Source organism: Microcebus murinus, chromosome 21, assembly GCF_040939455.1.
Source record: "Microcebus murinus isolate Inina chromosome 21, M.murinus_Inina_mat1.0, whole genome shotgun sequence".
In the NCBI taxonomy this organism is placed as follows: domain Eukaryota; kingdom Metazoa; phylum Chordata; class Mammalia; order Primates; family Cheirogaleidae; genus Microcebus; species Microcebus murinus.
This window is the reverse complement of record NC_134124.1, coordinates 39,777,658-39,801,984: the sequence shown is the minus strand read 5'-3', so window position 1 is coordinate 39,801,984 and position 24,327 is coordinate 39,777,658. Positions and strand designations below refer to the sequence as shown.

At 53.5% G+C, this 24,327-nt stretch overlaps 1 protein-coding gene across 8 annotated transcripts in view; it reads right to left on the bottom strand.

The window, feature by feature from the left end:
• The window catches only part of ATP2B2 (ATPase plasma membrane Ca2+ transporting 2), a 361,816-nt gene extending 340,482 nt beyond the window's left edge, over positions 1-21,334 (bottom strand). For 4 of the 8 annotated variants that reach the window (XM_075996348.1, XM_075996346.1, XM_075996342.1 and 1 more), the window contains exon 1: positions 21,314-21,334. The gene's annotated coding sequence lies outside the window, so the exon portion shown is untranslated. The remainder of the gene's footprint in view (positions 1-21,313) is intronic. The other 4 variants (XM_075996341.1, XM_075996347.1, XM_075996343.1 and 1 more) reach the window with 2 other exon arrangements.
• Between the last annotated feature and the right edge of the window lie 2,993 nt (positions 21,335-24,327).

The following is a 24,327-nucleotide window of genomic DNA, read 5'->3' as shown; positions in this document are numbered from 1 at the left end:
ATAGGCAAGGCAGTGCCGGCCGGCTGGTGCCAGGAGCTACCATGGCCCTAGGAACACCCTCAGCCACTCTCTTGTTAGGCAGTCAAGCTGAAACACTGGGCCCTGGTTGTGGGGAGCGAGGGCAGGCCCACAACCGCTCGCCCACTCTCCATGAGCAGCCAGCTGGGGCGAGGCCTCCTGAGGACAGAGGGACTCCACACGCTTGGCACCCACCAGGAGCGCCACAGACACTTTGCCAATAAGCCGAATGGCTCAAAGGGTCCATTGATCCTCCTTCTAGAAAGCCATTACTGGGGAAGAAAAATTAAGGATTAAAGATGTGCTAGTTATAAGGCAGTTCTCTACGGTGTTACTTATAATAGTTAAAGAATGAAAATATACCTGCATCTGAAATAAAGGATTGCTTAAATAAATTATGTAGAAGGTGGCCTAGCCATTTAAAATCATGTCATGACAAACATCTATTACAATGGCCAACTCCCAAACACGGCCAGCACCACATGCTGGCCAGGGCGTGGGCAACAGGAGCTCCCCGCCATGGCTGGCGGGCTGGAAACGGTGCAGCCACTTCCGAAGGCAGCTTGGCAGTGTTTTATCAAACCAAACATCCTCTTACCACATGATCCAGCAATCATGCTCCATGATATGTTCACCCAAAGTCGCTGGGAACTTATGTCCACACAAAAGTCTGCGCACAGATGTTTATAGCAGCTCTATCCACAGCTGCTAAAACTCGGGAGCGACCAACCCTTGAGCAGGTGAGTGGATGGAGTGCGGCACTCGAGACAACGGAACGTCCTCGCTCAGTGCTAAGAAGGAATGAACTGTCAAGCCACCAGACGACATGGAAGAATCTAAAATGCATACTACTAAGTGAAGGAAGCCAATCCGAAAAGGCTACAGAGTATATGATTCCAACGACTTGACATTCTATAATATGCAAAAGTATACAGACAGCAAGAGGATCAGTGGTCGCCAGGGGTTGGGGAGGGAGGGATGAACAGGCGGAGCACAGGGCAGTTTCAGGGCAGCGACAGTACTCTGGGTGACACTATGGTGGAGGGTAAATCCCATTGTGTGTTTGTCCAAACCCACAGCATGTACATCACCAAGAGTGAACTCCAACCGAAACTATGGACTTGGGTGCTAGGGATGTGTCAGTGTGGGTCAACCGTAACAAAGTATCACTCTGGTGGGGGACTTTTGGGGTGGGCAGGGGGTCTGTGGGAGCTCTCTGTACTTTCTGCTCAATTTTGCTGTGAACCTAAAACTGCTCTAAATGATGAAGTCTAAAAATATTATGTCATAGATGAATATTTGTTGGCAAAGAATGATATGTGATGTGAAGAAAGGTTATAAGAAGATATACGAAATGTGATCCTATTTTTTAATCAAAACAACACTAACTCAGAGTGACATGGCTCACTGTATGCCAGGCCCTGTTCTAAGTATTCTTCATGCAGTATCCAGAAGTTTATTTCTCCCACAGCCCTACGAGGTCGATACTGTTGCCATGCCCATTTTACAGACGAGGAAACCAAGGCACAGAGAGATTTAAAAGCTGACCAACTTCACACTCCCTGGGAGCAGGGGCACCAGCCCTAACCCAGGCAGCGCCCCGCGTCTGTGCTCCCTCCAGGCTGCACTGCCTGTCAGAGTCGCCACCGCGCCAACAGCGGCTCTCGCTGCGGACTGGCATCTGGAGCTAAAAATTCTTTTAGTTATTTTTCTCATTGGTAGTTTCTATTCTAAGATGAATATTCATTATTTTTATAGTAAGAAAAGAAACCATAAAATGCTGAGTAACATCTGGACGGACGTCCTGAAGTCAGCCGGGACACCGTGTCGTCGCGCCGTGAGAGGTCATCCTGTAGCACAAGCCCGGGAGACTCGGGTCTCGGAATGGATGATGTGCACAGTCCTCAGAGGTGGCGACCCAGGGAGGGAAACGAAAAGGGGCACGGCTGCCTGCAGCAAGCAAACGTCGCTGAGCACCTACTACATCTTTTTTGGTGGCCGAGGCGCTGGCCCGGGCTTCCGGGAGTCCAAGTCCAGCCGAGGAAATGGTCCTTCTCCTCCACAGGGCCTGGGAGTGGGGAGATGGCGTGTCCGCAAGGCCTGGGGCCTCTTCTCGCCTCTCAGAATCATAGCACCTCCAGGGTGGGGGAGAGGATGGAGCTTCCATATTGACAGTGTGTTGTTTCTTAAGCTGGGGGTGAGCATATAGTGCAACGATGCCAATAACATGCCAGCTCCACAAGGGATCTTTGTCTGTTTTATTAATCGCTGGAGCCCCAGCTCCTGGAAAAGTGCCCAGCACACAGTAGGTGCTCAATAAACATTCGCCAAACGAGTGGAGGTGTGGGGTGAAGCCCCAGAGGCCTGCCCCGGGCCATCCTCGCCAGAGGCAAGACGATTGCCATCTCTCCACTGTGTGCTGGGCGGCCCCCCGTTTCCAAGGTGTTCTCACGGCCAGTGCACCCCATCACCACCTGGGAGGCAGACAAACATCTCCCCACTTCACAACATCTCCCCATTTCTGCTGATTCATGAGCAGAGGCTGACCTGCCCGACTCACTCGCTCACCTGTTCATGCAAACATTCATGCAGCACCTACTGTGTGCGGGCGCTGTGCTTGGTCCTCAAGACACAAATACGGAAACAGACTTCTAACAACCGGTAACATTTACTAAGCATCTACCACCTGGCAGTGATTATTAGGTGTCTACTATATTCAGACTGTGCTCTTCATATAACACTATGAGAGGCAGGGACTATTAATATTATTAGGCCTGTTTAATGGAGGAAACTGAGGCTTATCAAGGTTAAGGAATTTGCCCAGAGTCATATGCTAGTCAGTGGAGGGACCAGCACTCAAAGCCACAGTCTGGCTCCACAGCCTGCAAACTTAACGGCTATCCTGCTCACCTGACCTGCCTTCGAGAACTTGCTGTTTGGCACTCAGACACACAGTAGGCTCTCAGAAAGCACTTGCTAGATGAATGCACGGCTGGCTTGCAGGGTGCTCAGAGATGCCTGAGGCAGTCAGGGGAGGCTCTCCTGAGGAGGAGCCACTGGAGCTGGACCACGAGAGATCTGAACTCCTCTGCTCTGCGTCCGACAGCAAGTTTGGGCCACTGACTCCCATTGAAATGCATGTGTTCCCTCCAAAGGTAGGGAGGACCCCAAGATTAAACCTGCGACAGGATGAACCTGAGATTGTGGCAGTCTCCAATACTGGCTAAGAGCTCGTGCTTCCAGCTCCCCATTTACCTGGGGTAAGTGACCTAACGTCCCTGTGCCTCCGTTTCTTTGCCTGTGGAATGAATGTAACAACCACACTCCCCTGTACAGCTGTCATGGTGACTGAGCGAGTCAGTAGGTGTAGTGTTTACAAAGTGCCAGAGGAGATGCTCAGTGAGTGTAACCTATTTTTTTAAATTAGTGTTTGAAGCCTGGGGGCTTTCCGGAAGACAGGGCAGCTGCAAGAAAGCCTGGGAAGAAGACAGACCAGGCTGGAGGGTTCCTGTGGAATCTAAGTACAAGAACTTCCAACCAGGGCAGACGCAGGTCTGGCAGGGGCCAGGTGAGTCGCTCCAAGAGGAGCATGACACCCACAAGCCCTCCATGCCTAGTCCAGCCTGGCCCACTGCGGCCACTACTCAGCTAACGGGATGCCGAGCCCGTCCGTGGGTCCAGGCAAGGAAGGAGCTCCCGTGCTGTCTGGTGCAGCCCTCGGGGTGCTGCGTCCGTCGCCCCTGACCCCGAGCCCCTCCTAGAGTAGCCTGGGGCTGCGGCTGGGTGGGGCCACGAGCACTTTGCCAAGAGTCAGACCAGGTTTGAGACTTGCCTCTGATGCTCCAGGCTCTAGGGAAACTGCCTCTCTGCAGCTCGATTTTCTCATCCCTACAATGGGAACACTATCTATTTCACAGAATTGTTAATAAAAATTAAATAACACTTCCCTTCCAAACAGAATAACTCAGTGTTTCCCAGACTTAGGGATGTCCTGGATCAGTAAAATCAAAACAAAACAAAGAAAACATTAGGTGGGTCAATCTAGTGTTGCCAAACACAAACATTAAAAAAAAAGACCTCATTCAGGCATCAACATCATAGCAGAAAGGCCACTCCAACACGACGGAGCAGGAAGGCCACGGTCTCAGCACAGAGGGCCTCCTTTCCCGCAGCTTTCGGGGATGCTCCCCACAGCTCTCCTCTTCCTCCTCACCTTGCTGGGGCTGGGGAAGGCTGCCCGGCAGCCCCTCACCGGCCCTCGCTGGGCTGCTGGGAAGCCGCTGAAGACGGCGGGCTGCCTGCGGGGCGTGCGGGTGGGCTTCCGCCTTGTCGCCCCACGCGCCGCCGGGGCTGCTGCACACCCGGCCCCGGGCTGCCGGCCGCGCCCTGCCTGACGCCGCGCGCCCAGTGAGGGCGGGCGTCCAAGAGGGAGCAGAGGCGCCCACAGAGCACTGCCAAGAGACCAAAACCGAAGGGAGGGTGCCAACCCCTGCCCCACAGACAGAGGACTCTGTCACCAAACCACAAGGAGACAAAAGGCTCGGGGGCAGGCAAACTGCAAGACTACTGTTCCTGTCAAAGAATGCGGTTCTCCACTGTGAAAAGGCAAAGACGCGCAGGGTGGGAGCCCAGCGCCAGCTGTGACTTTGTTCCCCATCCCGCGTGACACAGACGGGCACAGCCCCAAGCCCCTCGGGCGGCCCTCTGCAGTCAGTGAGAGGCACGAGCCCCAGTGCGCCACCCAGGTGGCACTGCTGCGGAGGCCGCCCGCCCTCTTGCCGGCTGCCAGGCCCTGGGCACCTGCTGGTGCCAGCACAGACCGAGGGGTGAAAGAGAGAGGTGCTACATGGATAGAGGAAAATGGGCACAGTAACATGCCTCCATATCTCCATCACGCCTTGCAAACGGTGCAACGCTCTCCATTTCACAGATGAGGAAACTGAGGCTTCTAAATGTTGCCTGGACTCGTCACCCACCCGTCTCTTCAGCGACTCTGAACTTTCTCCCTCTGGATGATCACAGCGCATGAGGCGGAAGCGTGATGCTGTCCTCGGAGCCACCTCCAGAGACAGAGGGTGGCCTTGCTGGGCGCAGGGGCCACCTGGGCGCCCCGGGGCTTCACAGAAGGGAAGGGCAGCACGTCGGACCCTAGAGGAGAGTCACTCAGGTGATGATGGGAAACGTCACGGTCTCGCCTGGCTGTGAACTACAACATATCCAAACCCGTTTTAGAGAAGACTTATAATCAGATTTTTTAAAACTCAAATCTGTAACCACCTCAGATTATGTAACTGCTTCAGTCGCTGCCGGGTCCCAAACGCCTGGCGCGGGGCCTGGCGCCGCAGTGCTCGCTCGCCAAGCGTCGCGGGGCCTTGCTGCCTTGTCCGTCCACGCGGAAGGCGCTTTCTGACGGGCTGTCTGCTTCTTCCTGACCAGATGCTTCCAAGTCAAAATAGGAATGTTCTTCTAAAACAAGAATAGAAACAGCACAGGCCTTGCTGGCAGGGGCCGGGGTGGAATTCCGGCCTGGCCACTTGCGGGCTGTGCCTTCCGAAAGGGCTGTAGCTTCTCGGGGCCCTGTCTGCACCCCGGGGAGGGAGAGCTCTGCGTCGTCGTTCACAGAGCGCTGCGCGTAAAGCAGCCACGCAGCGGTCTGCTGAGCGCCACGCGCTGGGCCCCCGGGGCCACCACTAAGCCTCTCCTCTCTGCAGTTTCCAGGCCCGTGTGCCCAGGAGCTGCAGGAGGACCGAGATTAGTCACCTCACCTGGCCAGGGGAGGGCCAGGGCTCCTCGGCCGCTCCAGCTGTGGCGCTCTAGACCCACCACCCGGCAGCTCCCCGAAGGCCCAGGGCTTCCCTCGACAGCCTGCGCCGCCACACCACGTCTTCTCTTCCCCCACGCCAGCTCCTCCACGCTGGGCCTGACGCAAACTCCGGGAGGGCCAATGCTCAGGTCTGTCCATGAGAAGAAACTGCTGCTTTTCAGAGAACAAGCACCGCTTGAAAACAGGTCAGTCTCCATGGCACGGGCCCAGCGCCCGGCAGCACCGGGGCCACCGAGAGGCTCCCAGCGCCTCCACGTGCCTGCACTCGGGAGGTGCTCAGGAAGTCCATGAGCCGTGAACGAGGTGTTTCCATCCTCCGTCCCAGACGTGGACCCTGGGGCGGAAGGACGGAGCTGTTCTATGCTCCCGCGCCTCGAGCCGGAACAGCAGCAACTCACACCCAAACCTCGACACCCAGAGACCGCGCCCTGCCCAGAAAGAGGGGCGGCTTTTGTTGCGGAGAGGGATGATGGTTTTCTCTGCATGGAAGGAGTCTAACGTGCTCTAAGGGGTTGCAGGTGCTGGGAGCGCTGCCGTATGATGTCTTGTTTAATCTTCCGTCAGTGCTCTGCTCTGAGCCCCACACTACAGGTGAAAAACTAAAGCCCAGAGAAATCTAGTTACTGTTAGAAAGTGAAAAGGCCAGGATTTGAACTCAGGTCATTCCAACCTTACTCTGTTTTACTGGCTGGCTCTGAGAAGGTTTTGATGAATTATATTATGTGAGAAAGAGAGAGAAAGAGAATTGATCTTCAGAGTAGCTCTATTTTGTTTTATTAATTCAAAATCTGCATATTTTTACAAGACATACAAGCCTGGAGTTGGCAAGCAAACAAAACCCAAGCCAATGTGATGTCGATTTCTGTTCAAAGGCGGGCACAGTTAACACAGATGTAGGCATTAGGATCTGCTTTGGCACCGTGAGCCTGAAATAGCTGCTGGCCCATTCCCTGCCTCCCCCCAGCCGTCATTCATTAATTTCTGCTTTGTCGGCGCCGAGGCTCGCGGGCTGCAGACGAGTCATCTGGCCTTGCAGACTGTTTCTGCAGCAGGGTAATAAATGCTCACAAGGCCCAGCGGGAAATGGATGAGGGGACACGTCGAGGTCAAGATACAGCCACTGGATGCACGCGCTCTGGGGGTCCCTGGGCCTGAGATGATTCTCCCAGTGACCCCGGAAGCATCTTTGTGTTTCATCACCTTGGCTGGCACTTCGAATGCTGGTCTGTGAACCTCTGATGGGGTTGTGAACCCCAGGACTCAGCCCCTGGGCTCCCCAGGGTGACACTGGGTAAGCCTCGTGCCTGCTTCCTTGTCCTCCCTACCGTCTGCACACTCATGAGGACAGCACCGGGCCTGGGGCACAGCCATATGCCCAGGAACAGCCGCGGCCCTGGCTCAGCCGAGGCCTTGAGACTCCAGGAGCCCAGCGGGGCACAGACGGTGCGGCTGCGCCCGGCACCCAGGCACTGCACACGTGCTGTGCGATCTCTGTGGGTGGGGTGACTGGTACCTGTGGCCCTGGACCCCATGACAGGCTCTTCCATTTCCAGTTACCTATCATCGTGTACCTACGAACTTACCTGAGGGGCTTGCTGAGATCAGATAAAAGATGTGTGGATGTCCATTTCCCCCCAAACAGGATTGGCAGGACTGAAGGAGACAGTGCAGGCAGGGGTGCAGCTGTCACAGTACACAAGTGTGAAGTCGTTCCACAACCAACAGCAGTGCGTGAGCAAGACCTAAGACTTGACAATCACAACTTTTTGTGGTTGGGATGGAAAATATGTTCCTGATGACAAGGTTGAAAAGATAGTGTCTGGTATCCTCAAGGTCATGAGTATTCAATCTACATTTCACAAATATATGGGGGGTAAAGCCAATATGCCATTGCTAAAGACCTCACGCTTCCTTTGGTCGACTTGTAAAATGGGTACAATGTACTCTTTCCTTGAGCAGGTATTTGGGTATCTCCTGTGTGCTAGACCTGCTCTTGTGTGAGGGGACATAAGGAACAAAAAGACAAAATGCCCTCCCCTTCCATTCCAGTAAAGTGGACTGGCTTAGCGCCCAACAAAGTGCGCACCAAAGCTTGGCCATTTCTTCATTCAATTGTGGTTCTTTGTCCTTTTTAAAATAAATGGCATAACAAATTCCTGACTTTGCTTCTTACTCTTCCCTTGCAGCAGAATGTTCCAGATACAGAACCACGTCAGCACACAGAGACATGGAGTGGCTCACGCCTTTGTTTCTGTTACTCGGGTTCCTCGGCGCAGCTGCTTTGTGGAATCAGCTCCCTCCTGTGGGACAAGCACTGGAGTGTAGACTCCACAAGGGAGGGACTTGGTCTACTTTGTCCATGGCTATATCCCCAGAGCCTGGCACAGTGCCTGGCACACAGATGATGGGTACATCCCCAGTGCTTCTATATCAAATGGTGTTCAATGATCATCTCTGCACAGGCTTCCTGGGCGCGGGACCGTGTCTGTTGCAGGCACTATGCAGTGGGCTGACCAGGCCAGAGTGCCTTTATCTTTACTGTTAACTTTTTATTTGGAAATACAGATCCACGGAAGGGTGTAAGGAAATGTTCAGGGAAGACACATGCAACTCCCAGCCTCCCCCCAAATTAGCATCCTGGATAGAGTACAGTATCAAAACCAAGAAATGGGCATTGGTATTAATACGATTCACAGAGCTTATTCAGCTTTCACCAGTTATGCAGCCGCCCATCTCTGTATATGTCCCTGTGTGTGCACACGTACATGTATGTAGCTGTATGCAATTTTTTCACATATTACCTTTGAATAACCACCACCGCCAAGATACTCAACCTGACCATCACCAAAAGACCCCCTCATACTACCCCTTCATAGCCAAATGCCCCTCTCCCATCCTTGGCAACCACTAATCTTGACAACCCTTGACAACCACTAATCTGGACTCATCTCTGTAATTATGTCCTTTCGCTAATGCTACATAACTAAAACCACACAGCACGCAACCTTTTGGGATTGGCATTTCTCATTCTTGGAGGTTCATCCAGGTTGTTGCATGTAGCAATAGTTTGTTCCTTTTGTGCTTAGCAGCGTTCCATGGGATGGATGGTCCACAGCTGTCTAAGCCTTACATGTGCTTTTAATTCCATAGGTGCTGCTGAATTGCCCCTTCACATGGGCCATGGCTTGGAAACTCTGACCTGCAGAGTATATGGTACCCATTTCCCCCACGCTCTCCCCAGTGCTTGATAGCATTAAACTTTTTAATTTTTTCACAGCCCAATGCAAGAAAATTGATCTCCTATTGTTTGGGGACATACATTTCCACAAATCCACAGACGAGACTCATCTGGAAAGCCCTTAGCCCATCAACAGGATCTTGGGCATCACAAAGACTTTAAGGAGGAATGGTTGCCCACCGAGGCCAAGACCAGTGCTGGCAGCTGTGTGAACTGACGGCATCTATGGAGCTGGTCCAAGCCCTGCCTGCATCCAAGCCCTTTCCCGTGTGAGTTTGTGGCTCCATGTGATCCAAAGGGGAGGTCTATCTCCCCACTCCTGGAATTGCGAGTGCCCCTGTGACTTGCTCTGGCCAGCATAACAGTGCACTGGGACTGGCACCGTGCCAGTCCTGGGCCTGGGTCTTAGGAGTCCTAGCATATTTTCGTGCACTTGTGCTCTCTTTCCCCCCTGCCTCCCTTTCTCCTTCTCAACTCTGCCACTGCCACTCGGGCAAACCCAGGCTGGGTGCTGGAGGACGAGCCACCATGAGGAACAGAGCTGGGCCCTCCCAGCTGAGATCATCCTGGGGCAGCCAACACCCAAACACGTGGGGGAGCCCACGGGATGCACAGAACTGCCTGCTCGACCTACAGCAGGCCTCAGACACGCCAGGGGGCCGGCCAGGACCAGAAGAACCAGTTAGCTGACCTGCAGATTTGCCAGTGATAACACACGCTTACAGCTGCAAGACACTGAGTTTGGAGCGGCTTGCCATGTGGCAATAGCTAACCGATACAGCAGTGCAGGAAGAAATCTTCGGCCAAAGCTCCCTGAGCACTGTGATATCCCCACAGGACAGATCTGGAAGAGTTTCTGGCAAATCCAGTTTCAGATATCTTGGTTCCAACATTCAGAAGTCCCACATAAGCTCCCTGGCTCAATCCCCAGCCCCCAACCACCTACTCTGAGTAAGGAACTTGAACCACTTCTGTCAAAGACGGTTCCTGTCTTAACGTGACAGTGGGTGAGAAACCCAAAGTGGTGAAACTGCCTCCTCCCCAGCCTCACCCTAGAAGACACGGTGTTTGCAGATAAAAATACTCTTTCCCTCTTCTCCAACATGGAAACTGTCCAGGGTCAGCCTCCCACACACTTCCACTCAATTTCTGACTCTGGTTATAAAACCCTGTGCCCAAAAATAGATTTCAAGGGGATTTCATAGACATGTTCTCTGGCATAATTGCAGTGTTCCTGCAAACTTTGGAGAAATTCAATTCACTGTGTGTTCAAAGCCCTGCCCCCAGGTACTGAACACCAGGGTGAGCTGCCGTGAGTCCTCTCTCTCTGCTTCTCCCACAGTGAGGGCAGGTGTCAGGCGCAGATGTTCTCAGCTCACTTCTGCCTCACTTGGTTTCAGGCGTTCACCTCTGTGCCCATCTCTAAATTGCCCAGCGCAAGGTTTTCACACCTGCTCGGCCCTTGCTTCTGCTCAACCCCTGGCTCCCGGTTGCTCTTCCTTCCATCCTCCATCCCTGCCCTTCCTTTGCTTCCCCAGAACCAAGGCAGCTGGACAGGCGATTCTGATCCCCTTAGTCCCTGCGGCCCCGCCCCTCACACAGGTGCAGAGTTTCGGCAGGGAATGGCGCTAGCCCACCACCTGGCCCAACCCCCTAATCGCACATGTGAAGAATGGAAAACCAGACTGGGAGAGAGGAAGTCAAGGTCAATGTGAAGGTGGTAACCAAGGCAGAACAGCAGCCTAGGTCCCCACACCAAGGAGTCACCTCAAGATCTGGTGACCCACCAAGTTCTAAAACAATAGCAACAGCAATATCGATGATAAGAATAGCTCTGTTTACTAACTTCTTATTTTATGCTGGGCACTGGGCACACATTTAATCCTTATCATTTTATAGACGGAGAAACTGAGGCAGAGAGAAGGGAAGTGCTTTGCCCCAGGTCACACAGCTGTTCATTGGCAGAGCAGGGTTCAGTCAGAGTTGATGCCAGCAACCCACCCGGACCCTGCTGTGAACACCTCTCCCGTCGGGCTTTTCCTCTGCACTTTCACTGCACCGAGCCTTTCCCAGCCCTCCAGTCTGTCTCCAAGCCCCTTTCCCATCACTCCACCCCTGCTGGTCTTAGATGGGCCTCAGTGGCCAGCGCAGCCCCTTTGCAGAAGGGGGCCAGCTTTTCAGAACAGAGCTGCATTCTAAGCCAGACTCCCCCACTTCCTGGCTGTGTGGTTTTGGGCAGGCAATCTCACCCTGTGAGTCTCAGCTTCCCTGTCTACAAAATGGGGATAGAAGGATCCACTTCATAGAGACACAGGAAAGATGAGATAACATAAGTACAGGGATGATGCCCAACACATGGCAGGCCCTCAAGAAAGAGTCTCCTTCAGGCTCTGTCACGCTCATGTCCACTGTCTGAGGACACGGGTGTTTTTCTCCACCACACACCTCTGCCCACCACGGTGTCCCGTCCCTGGGGGGCCTCTTCCTACTTCTCTGGGCACCTATGGATACATTCTCTGCCCCTGCCCTACAGCACAGACAGTCTGCGTTGGAGTCCAGGCCCCAATTCCACATCTTTCTCAGGTTCTAGCATTATATGCACAACTAAATTGCAACTCCTTTGAGGACAAAGCTGTTCCCATAATCTCTGATGTACCTAAGCCATCCCCCCAAATTGACAGGTGCACAGTGAATCCTTAATCTCAGGGTTTGATGGAGAAACACCTATTGCTTTCATCCATTCAGCCATGTGCACCATGGGCCAAGCCCGGTGCTAGCCTTCAAAGGACATGGGAAGGAATAAGCGTCACTCCCTGTGCTCACACAGCTCTTCCCCTGCCAGGGGAGGAAGGAGAGTGAATGCACTGCTGGGCAGAAGCTAGGGCCGCTGCCCAGTGGACATGCTCTCCTTCTTCCTGGCTGGCAGAGCGTGACTGTGTCCGTTTCTACCTGTACACTCGACCAACTCAGAGATCAGTCCCAGTGGTCCATTTAAGCCCCACCTGTCTCATTCCCTTGGCTGTGATTGGTTTAGGCATGGCCATGTGACTGGATTGCAGCCAATGAGACACAAGAAGAAGTCAACTATGGGCATGTGGGGAAAAATTCCTCCCTGACAGAAGAAACACAGAGGTGCCCTCTCCCTTTGTCCCCTGAGTGCTGTGAGATCTGCAGGCGGTGCTGGGGCCATGCCTTCTGGGTGGTGATGGCAGAGGAGGAGAAGGACAGAAAGACCAGGGCACGGATGAGCCCCTGGGCTAACCAACTGCAGAGCTAAAACACCTTTGATATGTGAGAGAACGGGCCGTGATGCTTAGGCCAGTTGAGTCAGGAAATCCAATCCACTAAAGCCAAAAGCAGACCCCAGGCTCCCCAGTCAGTGCCCGTGGTCAGCCTTTGCTGATGGCCTGCAGAGCTCCGCTCTGAGCGCTGACCAGCTCCGCCTTATTTTGTGTGCTGGAGGGTGTGGGTGTGGATGGGGGTGTGAGGAAAAGTCTCACAAAGAAGTCCCATGTGACCTGTCTTCCTTTGCAACAGTGAGCAAGAGCAAAGACTGGGGGCATGAGCCAGCCCGGGGTGAACACAAGGGTAGGTTTGCAGCTGGGAAGGAGCCCACATGCTGTAGCTGAGGACAACAACTCCTACTGCCATGTCCTCCCCAGGCCTCGCTTTGCTCCTTTGTAAAATGGGGGTGGGGACCTTCCTCCCAAGGTGGTGGTGAGGCTCCAATGGGCTGTGCGCATGAAAGCGCTGGCGGTTGCCTGGCTCTGATAGGTCAAGCCGTCATGCCCGCCTACCCTTCGTCTGCAGGACAGCTCGCCTGGGGCCAGCTCTCGTCTCCTCCTCCCTCTCCTGCCCTCCCTGTATCCTCCAGCCCCGCTTCAACCGCCTATTCATCCTTTTCCTTCAGACGTAGAGGCAAGCTGCCCCTAAGCCAGACATGATTTCTCTACCAGATCATGTCTCTTTTTTCACCCCTAACAGTCTGCTCCACTTCTAGGAATTCATCCTCAGCAGATGCTTGGCCATGTGCCAAGGGGTCCACATACAAGAATGTTCATCACACTGTCTTTAATAGCCAAATTCTGGACACAACCTAAGTTGTGTCCTAAGTGCCAATCAGGAAGGGATCCATTAAGTAAATTATGGCCAAGTCACTTCTAAAAGATAAGATACAGGTATATTTATTGATATATAAGATGTGCACACTTTATTATGAGTGAGAAAAAGGCATAAAAAATAAGAATATTTATTTACCTATGAATCATAGAGAAATATCTGGAAGGATATTCGACAACATGTTAATGGAGATGAGCTCGTTTTGGAGTATTTAATTGAAGTTTTACTTTTTTCTTTATACTTTTCAATACCATTTGAATTTTCTATAATCATGTAACATCTCTATAATCAGGTGGTGCTACGGTTTGAATGTGTCTCCCAAAGTTCGTGTGTTGGAAATGTAATCACCAATGCAACAGTGTCAAAAGGTGGGACCTGGAGGAGATGATTAGGTCATGAGGGCTTTGCACCATGAATGGATTAATGGCATTATCTTGAGAGTGGGTTTATTAGAAAAGTACATTCAGCCCCCTCTTACTCTCTCTTGTTCTTGCCCTGTTTTGCCTTTCCACCTTCTACCAAGGAATGACACAGCAAGAAGGCCCTTCCTTGCAAGATACTATTGTCATGCTCTTGGACTTCCCATCCTCCAGAACTGTGAGCCCATGAAGTTTTATTTTTTGTAAATTACTCAGTTTGGGGTAGTCTGTTGTAGCAACACAAACAGACTAAGACAGGGTAAAGAAAGCTACTTTTACTTTGAAAAGAGAAAAAACACACATAGAATCCCAGCTAAAAATCAACCTACTTTGGGAAATCTTCCTGGAAGTGGCATGAGACAGGACTGGAGGTTTGCTCTGGTTCTGTTACCCTGGAGCACCCTCCATGACATCTGCCTCTGCTTGGAAACCTTCTAATGTGGGGAGCTCAGTGCTGTGCCAGGCCAAGCTCTACTGGCAGCAAACTCTCTCACACTGCACCGGAATCTCACCCTCTGTCCTAATTCTGTCTACTGTGCCTCACAGGAAAAGCCCAACACTCTCCTCCACTCATCAAATGACACGATTTCCTGGGAGGCTGCTCCATTCTAGGCGGAGCATGAGCAAAGGCCTGGAGATCTGCAAGCATGTGGTCAATTTCAAGGATGTGTGGACTTGTCAGGAAGAGCATGGGGAGATGACACCAGGGTGAGACTGGAAAAGTCCACCATGCTAGGGAGACTGGCCATCACCTCACAGGGGAGTGGTTCTCAGTTTTGTGCATAACACCTTCACACACTAACATGTGTGGCATCACCCTTGAAGGAATTAAAAGACTCAAAAACATCTCCAAACAAGTTGTGATGATTTCAGTCTACTCCTTGCTCTAGCTGATGTTAGAATGGGCCAGGTCATGCTGTAGTAACAAACAAACCCAACGTGTCGGTGGCCTAAAACAAAGGCCTGCTTCTCACTGGTGCTACATGCCCGTCACAGGTTGGCTGTGGGCTCTAATTTTTGTCATTCTCACTCAGGGAACCAGTTCCTTCCCCAAGTTGCCTCAATTGCCAAGGGAGAAAAAGTGGCACACAGCAGGCTGGTAATTAAAGCTGCCACCCAGAAATGACACATGTCACTTCTTCTCAAAGGTCACTTGGCCAAAGCAAGACATATGTCTACTACTATTCATAATTATAAAAGAGGTAAGCAAGTCCAGTTTATCATGTGGCTAGAGAGTAAGGAGCTAGAGACATTTCTATAGCACTAATGACTAACCAAATTACTGCATTAAAAGGAAGAAGAAGAAGAGGAAGAGGGGAGGAGGAAGAGGACAAGGGAGGAGAGGCTTTGCACTGATTTGCTGAGAGTAGAACCTTCCTGGCCTCACGCCCTTATCTCCTCCTGATGGCAACGTTTGGGGGACTCCGTTCAGCGTGGCACCTTCTCTGATGACAGTCCTCGCACACTGTGCCTCTCACACCCCAGCTGTGTGTCGCGCCCTCTTTACACCCTCACCCCCACGGCTCACTCAGCTCTGTATCGTGACTGCCGGGTGCTCATCTCAACGGTTCGTTTCCTTGATTTCCTTAATTCACATCAAAATCAGATTTTTCAGGGTGACCCTAGGTTGACAGCCCACCATGGGGTGCATACGAGGCACGGTGCCTCGTCCTAGAGTGTCCTTGCCGTTGCTGCTGTGGGAGCGAGAACGTGTGTTTTACCAGAAACCACCTACTACGTGCCATGGTCTGAGGATGAAACGTATTTTTAAAAAAGGAAAAGACCCAGTTAGTGCTAGCTTCCAAGAAGCATGGTGACAACGGGGCAGCAGGCGTTGAGCCCAGCCTTCCTTTCCTGGACACTCCTTGCTCTTCTCACAGCCCCCCCCCCCCCGGGCCTTGTACTTCGTTGCTCTCCAACCCCCCAGCCTCACGAAACCAGGAAGCATCTGATGGCAATGTCATCACACCACTGGGTTTCCAGCGACCTAGAGTGGCCACCACCATGGTGAGACCAGCCTGGAACCAGAACTGTGGACTGGATCTGAGATCTGGCTCCATCGAAGAGGAACCACCTTATAAGAAAAGAAGGTGATATTTATCCAGCCACATCATAGGCTTGCTGTGAGGATTAAAAGATAAAAACATATGTGGAAAGTAGTCTGTAAATTATAGGGCGATGACGATGGTAAGAGTAATAGCTGACATCCAGAGAGTGCTACCTACCACGGGCCAGGCACTATTCTAAGAACGTTGCTGTCTCAGTGCTTGTCATTCCTCACCAAAGCATCCATGAGGTAGGCACTCTGAGCATCCTTTTTTTTTACAGATGAGGAAATTGAGACAGAGAGAGCTGAAGCTTCTTACCTAAGATCACAGGGACACAATTAGAAAGTACTGACTCATCACCGGGCGGGATGATGAAAAGAGGATGCAGCATGAAGCAGGTGTAGACAGACCTGAACTTCTATCACTGCACATGGCCACACCGCACTGACCCGCGGGGTCTCTGCCACGCTCGTCCACCTACTCCCGCGCCCACTGGCCCGTGCTGAGCCCAGTGCAAGGTCCCGTCATTTTCCTAAGTGCCACCTTTGATTTTAAAATAAGGAACCAGGTCATTCCACCTGCCCAGAATCCTGCCTAGACATTACATGACAATGCTACAATATTTGCAGCACCTGCGCTTGAGCTGGAAAGAATGAGAAAGCACTGTCTCCCCGTTCCACGCTCGTCCTCCTAAGAGCAGGGAGCCTTGCCCCGCTCTGTGATGAGATCAGCCGGGGCCTGCTCACTGTCCACTCATAACCCGTCGCTTCTTTTCTCTGTCACATGGAGCTGCTCCGTGTTTCTTGGATCACAGTGGCCTCTGGAGACCTTATGGAAGCTCTGGGGCCGCTCTCCTCAGGCCCTAGACACCTGCGGTGTATGGCGGAGGGAGGCTCGCACGCCTCAGCACAAGCGCTGCTGGGCCCCGGCACCCTCACTGCCCCTTCCTGGGGAAGGGGTGCTTGCGGGTAGAAACCTTGTCCTCCTGGTGCCCCCTCACCTGGACAGCACCTCCATGTGGTTCTCCTTCCCAGGGAGTCAGATAGTAGGCCCCCGTTGGACCCTCACACTAACACAAAGCCATGACCTCCAACTTTGCCTCAATTATATTAGGGAGAAAATTTATATTTTACTTCTCACCTGCCATTCATTTGTTCCTCAAAATGGTGGAGGACAGTAGAAGACAGATGCTATTTATGGGGGCCACTTATGCACCACCCCAACATCTGCTGTTTCCTAGAACTCTTGATTAGCACACACCTTTTGACGCGCACAGTCCTTCCAGCTGAGTTAATCTGGCTAGGCAGTTTAGGGAAATCTCTTTTGAGTCTCAGTTTCCTCAGCTGTCAAATGGAGATTATAATGACCATGTTTTCTAGTTTCGGTATCTGATACTCTGACATCCGCGTGGGCCTTGCTAACCCTGGAGGGACTGCTCCTCCCGGGCGAGAGACAGGGAAGGACTCGCCCAGAGCACGCATTTCATACACAAATCCACCGGTCCGGAGCTCACACTCCCAACTGCTGCCTTTTTTTTTTTTAATTTCAGGATATTATGGAGTACAAACATTTTGGTTATATGTTATGACTTTGCCTCATCCAAGCCAGGGTTTATGGAGCTCTTGCCCTCCAGGCCACCAGCCCCTCCCTTAATCACCCCAGGGCCAGGTACCGGACAGCTAGGGACAACCACTGTGCACCAGTTATTCCTGCTGGAATAACGTCCACTAGCCAATCCCAAACCCGCCCCCCTGCTCCTGCCTGTTGGAAGCCACAATAACTGTTCCTGCCCTGCCACCCTGCTGCCCCTCACTCCCTCTGGCTCCTGACCGACCCAGCGCGTCCCCCTGCAGCCTGCACGCTGTGGGGCCCCTCCTCCCGTGAACTGCCATCTCCTGAGCTGCTCTCACCATACCACAATAATAATAAAAGCTACATTTTAAAACAGAGATAATACCACCTACCTCATAGAATTACCATGAAGATGAAAATAGATACACATGGAAAAGCATCTGGCATATGGCAGAAGCTTTAAAAAGTGAATTTCTTTTCTTTCTGTCTTTTTCTTAGCTCTCCCCCCTTTCCACCTCTTCCTACCCCAATCTCTCTCTTCCTCTCCCCCTGCCAAGATCAGCTACATGATCTGGGGTGCTCGGAGCAAAATGAAAATGTGGAGCCCCCGCTCAAACATTGCTAAAAACTGCAATGCGTTGACTGCAGAGCATGTGATCAAGTGGGGGCCCTTCTCAGCATGAGCCACATGCCCGCAAAGCCACCCTGCGTCCTCCTCCTTCCCTCCTTTCCTGCTTTCTATCAATTCTTTTCTGCTTCCCAAATCTGTCCAACCTGATTTTCCAATCCCAAGGCCCTAATAGTTAACCTCGTTTTTGGTTCTCTGGTACCAGATTCAAATTTTTAGATATCGTAACGCTTTAATAATTCCACTTAATTGAGGAGGAAGGAAAGGAGGCCGGTCTGAATTAATGAAAAGTTTGAGCAGTAAGACATTACTAAAGAAATGCAGTTTATTACTCTGCAACAGATTCATATGGCAACAGAGGAGACATGAAAAGGAGGGAAGAGAGGAGGAAGTTAGAGTTTCTTGTACATGATTTAACAAAAAGAAAAGATTTAATTTATAATGAGCATATTTCTTATTTGCAAATGATACTACTAAAAACTCTCCCAAGTAGGTTAATATTTTTCTCGTTGGCAATCAGTTTCCTTGGTGAAACCGTTTCTGCTGTTACAAATGCTGGTGAAACCCTTCTGCAGTGATTCTGTGTAGCAAAACGATTTCCATGACCTTGCAGGCAGTCCATAGTATAGACTGGGTCATAGAAAATTCTTCTCAAAGAAATCCTGCACAACAAATTCTCTGTCTACTTCCCACCTACGGAATAGTCAAATCTTCAGAACATCCTTCTAAAATTCCGAACCTATCGTGTGCCATAGCACCAGGCTTAGACTCAATTTCTGCTGGCTCCTGCTGTCCCTGGCTCCTGCAAGACCTAACTCTTGTCCCGTCGCAACTGGGTGTGGACCTGTTTTGAGAGTAGTCTCCCTAAACAGTCCACATAGCCCCACACCTCCAAACCTTAGCAACCTGGGCCTGGAATGTCCTCCCCCCAACCTCCACAATCTATCAAACTCCTAACTCATGTTTCAAGGTCCAACTTAGAGGACCCCTACTCCAAGAAGCAGCCTCTGATTTTTCTAGGTAGAGTCTGCTGTAGGATTCTAGGTAGAATCCCTGTCTGTCTGCACTGCGCAGCCATTACATCATTTGTGCTACTGCCTAACAGTCATCTGTGGGCCTCTCTGAGAAGAGTGTGGGCGCCCTGCACTCTGGGGCTCACCCATCTCAGGGAGGCAGTGTAGCCCAGCAGGGCAGTAGTGGAGGTGGCCTCAGCCCCACTACTGACAATCCACATGCAGATGGTGACACCAACTTCATAGCACTGTGAGGATGAAATCAGATGGTGCCCCAAAAGTGCTTACTACAGAGCTTGGCAAAAAGTTATTGATCAAAATATATTAGTTCTCCCCAGACATTGGTGTATAAACTCCATGAAGCTGCAGGGTGGCCATGCAGCCCAGTTTGGCCGAACCATCCTGGTTTATGCCTGTGGTCCTGGTGTTATTAATAGTGCCCTCTCTCGCTCTCAAAATTGTCTCAGTTTGGATGACAAATTATATAGCCATCCTAGATGCTGGGAACAGATCTGTTTTATTTACCCATCTGTCCCTGGCACATCAAACAGTGCTTAGCACATATTAGGTACCTAATAAAAATTTTCCAAATGAACGAATGTGTCTCTAGTGCATAGTAAGTGCCTGGCACCTGGAAGAGCTTTGCTACTGATAGCGATGGTTGATCTCTCTGTGTTTCCAAGTACCCCTTGACTCAGAGAGGGCAAGAATCAAGGCTTGGTGAGTGAATGAATGAATGAACTCCACTCCACCCCTCCACCATCTTTTCTGCTGCCAGTAGTATCTCTAGGGGAAGGAATGGCGTCTTACGGAAGCAGGGAGAAGCGTGGGTCAGATGGGGCGGTGCAGACGACGCCCCCACCAGCCCACGTGCAGAGCGGGTCTTTCCCTGGGGCTGCAGAAGGGCCCTGTCTTCATTTCCCAGCTAGAAATCAGGTATTGGCTTCTCCATGGCAGCAGCAGGAAACCACAGCTTAGTGTGAGCCCACTCAGTGGGTCCAGTGGGCCCCTGAGAGTGCGGGGACACTTGTCACCAACAAACATATACAGAAAGGTACCTGTGCTCAGGGTTCCAGCAGGTGCTGACCCCACCAGCCCACACACCCACCAGGAAGAACTCAACCTAAATCTGGGTCCCAGAAGCAGAAGGAAGAGAATGGGGATCATTAACCCTCTCTGTCTTCCCTTCCAGGACCAGAAAGGAAATTTTATAAGCTGGTAGCCAAAATGTTTTGGACACAGAAGATGCACTAGGCACGATGCTAGTAAGAACTTTAAGAATATTAACTCATTCAGCCATCAGAACAGCCCTATGAGGTAGCTACCTCAATTTTACACATGGGGAAACTGAGTCAGGAAGGAGAAGTGAGTTGTCAGGGGTCACGCAGCTAGTAAAAGAGTGTCCCAGAGCCCCAATCCCTCAGGTGTAGGAACCAAACAGCAGTCGTCTCCGTCCACTCGAACTCATTATAAGGAAGCTTAGTTCTCACTCCTCCCCCTGCTGTGTGACCTTGAGGCTGGCTCACCCTCTCTGAGCCTCCTATTCCCTTTGCAAGGCTAGTTCTCAGAGGTTGTGTTTCTAGAGCTAGGACATCCCAGAAGGCCAGTTATCCCTTCTTCTGAGGCCACAGGACAGCGGGATGACAAGGCCCTGGGTGAGTCCCAGCGTGCAGGAGCGCATCGGTCCACCACGAGGGCCTGCCTGCCCAAGCCGCTCTCAGAACGAGCCTTTGCCCGGCTGAAAAATCTCGCTGCAGGTCTGAGGCCCTATTGATTGCGAGGCTTCCCGGAGCTCTGTGTCACCAGGTGGGGGACACACGCCTGCTCCTGGAGGGCTGTCGGGGAGGGCGGGGGCGCCAGGTAAAGGGGAGGCCGGAGATGCGGAGAGCACTTGGTAGAGGGTGCTCGGGATCTCCGCTCCTAGGAGCTGGGAACCGCTTTCGGGAGGGGAGAAGTCCGCAGCCTAGGGTCAACATCCACAGCTCTGAATAGGTCTTCCGCCTGCAGGAACCAGAGCCAGGAGAAAGTGGGGACCCCAGTACTGAAGAGACGCTAGGTGGAGGAGTCGGAGCCAGCTGGGGAAGAGGGAATTGGGGGTTCTAGCGCCCTGGACGCCCCCTGGCATCGGAGCTGCTTGGATCCCGGAAAGTTTGCGCGCGGCGCGCCCCCTTCCCGCGCCCGCAGGCGCCAGGTCCGCAGGCGCCCACCCGCCCGCCCCGCCCGCCGCCCGGTGCCCGCTCAAGGTCACCGCTGACAAGGCGCCCGCCTCTGCGGGCGAGGGGACCCAGGACGCGCTCCGGCTCCGCTGGGCTCTGGCCCGGCGGGGGTCTCCGGGGCGAGCACCCGCGGAAAAGCGGCCAGCAGGGACGGCGAAGCGAGACCGCGAGAGAGGGGAAGAGGCCCAGAGCCCCGGGCCCGGCCGCCCCTGCCTCACCTGCGCCGGCTCCGCCAGCGAGATGCCGCCGCCGCCGCCGCCGCTGGTGCGCGCCCGGCCCGGCCCGGCCCCGCTGCGGCTGCGGCTCCTCTGCGCGGCGGCCCCGCGCTCGCCTGCCTCGCCCGTGGCCGCCGCCGCCGCTCTCCCCCGCCGCCGCCTCTGCACCGCGGCACTGCGCTCTGCCCGCCTCCTCCCTCCCGCTCCCTCCGCCCCCGCGCTCCCCTCGGCCCTCCCCAAACTCCGCGCGGAGAGCGCCCCGCGGGACCGCAGCGCGCGTCCTGCCCGCGCCCTCGCCACGCGCGCCACTGGGGCTGCCTGGCCGGGCCGCCCGCCTCTCCCGGGTGTGGCCTCCTGTGCCTCCATCAGCACCAGCCCCTCACCCCGCCCCACCCCCACAGTCGGCCTGGCCCGGGACGCGCCCCTCCCCAGTCTTCCCTGTGGGGCAGGCGCCCCAGCCTCCCCAGCCTCCCTAGCACACTGCAACCTGTGAAGGGCCCACAGAGGCTGCGGGGCGTGCGGTGGGCCTGTGGGGAGACCAGCAGTGGAACAGGGACCGGCTGGGCCAATCCTAGAGGGCTTAGCCCCAGATCCCAGGAGAGGGTAGGGGGTAAAGGCTTGGGTTGGCCGCAGCCTCCAGCCTAGCCTTGGGGACTGGAGCAGTCCAGGACAGAGGCTCTGCCTAAGGAGAAAGTCCACAACCCCAGGCACACACCGAAGGCACCTCCGCAAAGCAGGCTTCCCCTCCTTGGCCCAGGCCCCAGGTCCCTGAAAAGCCGGGCTCCACCAGGAAGCCAGGCCACCTGACTCCCAGCGCCTGGGTCTGCTCCATGCCATCAATTAATCATGCCCGCGTGTTTATTTATTTATTGGCTTTATAAAAAGCCAAATGCACTGCTCACAGGAAGCGATGAGAAGATGGGGGTGGGGCCGGGGAGGCCCTGGTTTGGTGAGTGAAGAGCTTCGGGAGACCCTGGGGTCCGCGTGTCTGGAGTACCTGCTTCCTGGAAGTGGCTGGGCCTTGCGGCCACTCATGGGACCGAAATTCGCCCTGGCCTGCGCTCTGCAGCTCTGGGATGCTGCAGAGGATACTCACTGCTGGGGCTTAGGCAGGACGGAAGAGAGGGGACCTGGGAGGCCAGTGACAGAAGGAAGTCCGGCAGGTGTGAGGGGAGGTGTCTCCGGCTTTTCTTGGCCCAGAGCACTCCCTTCTCACTGCTCCACACTTGGCTTGGCAGGTGCCACCTGCATCTCCTGCTGCAGCCGTGACCTCTCTCTGGGCACCCAGAGGACATTACCCCATGGAGGTCTCATCCTGTATCTCCTCCCACCATCCTCATCCAGTTAATGACACTGCAGTGCCTCCAGATGGCCAGCTCCAGGCACGCTCCCTCCCCATCACCACGGCCTCACCGACGGCCTCCGCAGTCTCCGGGAGTCTGCTGTCTCCTGCTGCTGCAGGCCCTTCCTTCAGGCCCCCAGCCCTGTCTTCTGGTCCTCACAGCGCCATCCTCTGTGCCTCCATTCTGCTGCCATACTAGCCTCCATGAAGCCAGACATGGATCATGCCCAGTCCTGCTCTAAAACCTTTCATAACTCCCCAGTCCCCTCAGAAGCCCCATAGCCTCAGGATGCCATGCAAGGCCTTTCACGCTCTGCCTCAAGCGCCCTTTCCACACCTTCACCACCTGTGTTCGCAGGGCCTGTGCCCCTCCGATATACATTAGCACTGTGCGGTGTCTTCCTTTCTCTTCTGTTCCTTCAGGCAAATGCCTTCCTCCCCTCTCGGCCAGTCCCTGCCCAGCCATAGCGCCTCTTCCTGCCTCTTCTATAAACCTTCAGCAACGAGCCAGCAAGTTGAAAAGGCAAAAGGACCAGGCACAAAACGCCATATAAGGAGAGGCCACTCTGAGCAAGAGTGAGCCACACCACGAAAGTCTTGGTGACAAAACTCACCTCAGCACGGCCCCAACAAAGGTGACAAATTCCACAGCCTCACAGAGGGTAAGTGCTCAGGAAGTCCTAGTTACAGTTATTCTTCAGCACCTGCTGCGTGTCAGGTCTGGGATTTGCAGAAAAGATTTGGTAGGGCCTTGAGGTCACAGACTCAGGTGCGTATGAGGACCAGGCAGTGCCGAGTGAGGGACTGGCCATGGCTCTCTCCTCTGGAATCTACCAGAAAGAAAAAGCATGCGTGCGAGGTGACAGATAGCCGACGCTGGCTCTGTGTTGCTCTCCTTGTGAGGAGCGGTGGGGACTGTGGCATCGGCCCCGGGGACGGGCGCAGCCACCTCGGGCTCTGCATGACTGGGGCTGAGCAGGGGCGTGAGCTGAGGCTGCCAGTTTTCTGTTTTCTCAAGAGAAGCTGGACATCTGGATTTTTATGTGAATACTTTTGAGTTTTAAATGTCATCAACTAATATAAAAAATTTAATACTCTGAAAAGCTCAAATACAGTGTAGCTGGGGTAAGCTTCTGGCTGGGGGCCAGCAGCTTATGACTTCCGGGTGAAGGTGGAAGATCCATGCCATTTATTCACACACAGACAGACAGCCATCTCTGCAGAGTGTGGTCCTGTCCACCTCGGAGATGCTGAGCACCATGGAAGTGGGGTGCAAGGAGCGCCTGGGGTGCAGCCAGCAGGGGTGGGGTGTTGGCCAGGTGATAGACAAGGTTTAGAGCTAGGTGGGAAGGCCTGATTCTGTCCCTACTGTGTGTAGGAACTTAGACAAGTCACCTGTCCTTGCTGAGCCTCAGTTTCCCCATCTGATGATGGGCAGCCATTGGCAGTGCAGAATTACCGGGCTGAGGCAAAGGTTATTCGAGGTGACCAGCATGTGAGGGCTGAGGCCACAGGAGGCTCCTCTGAAAACGCAGAAGGGCTCTGGCAGCGGGAAGCGTCACCAGTCTGGACACACAGGAGAAGGCTCACGCCACTAAAAATAGAGCCCTGCGCGCTCATAAGGCCTGAAGGCTTCCTGGGAGAAGGAAGTGGCAGAAGCAATGGGGCAAGTGGG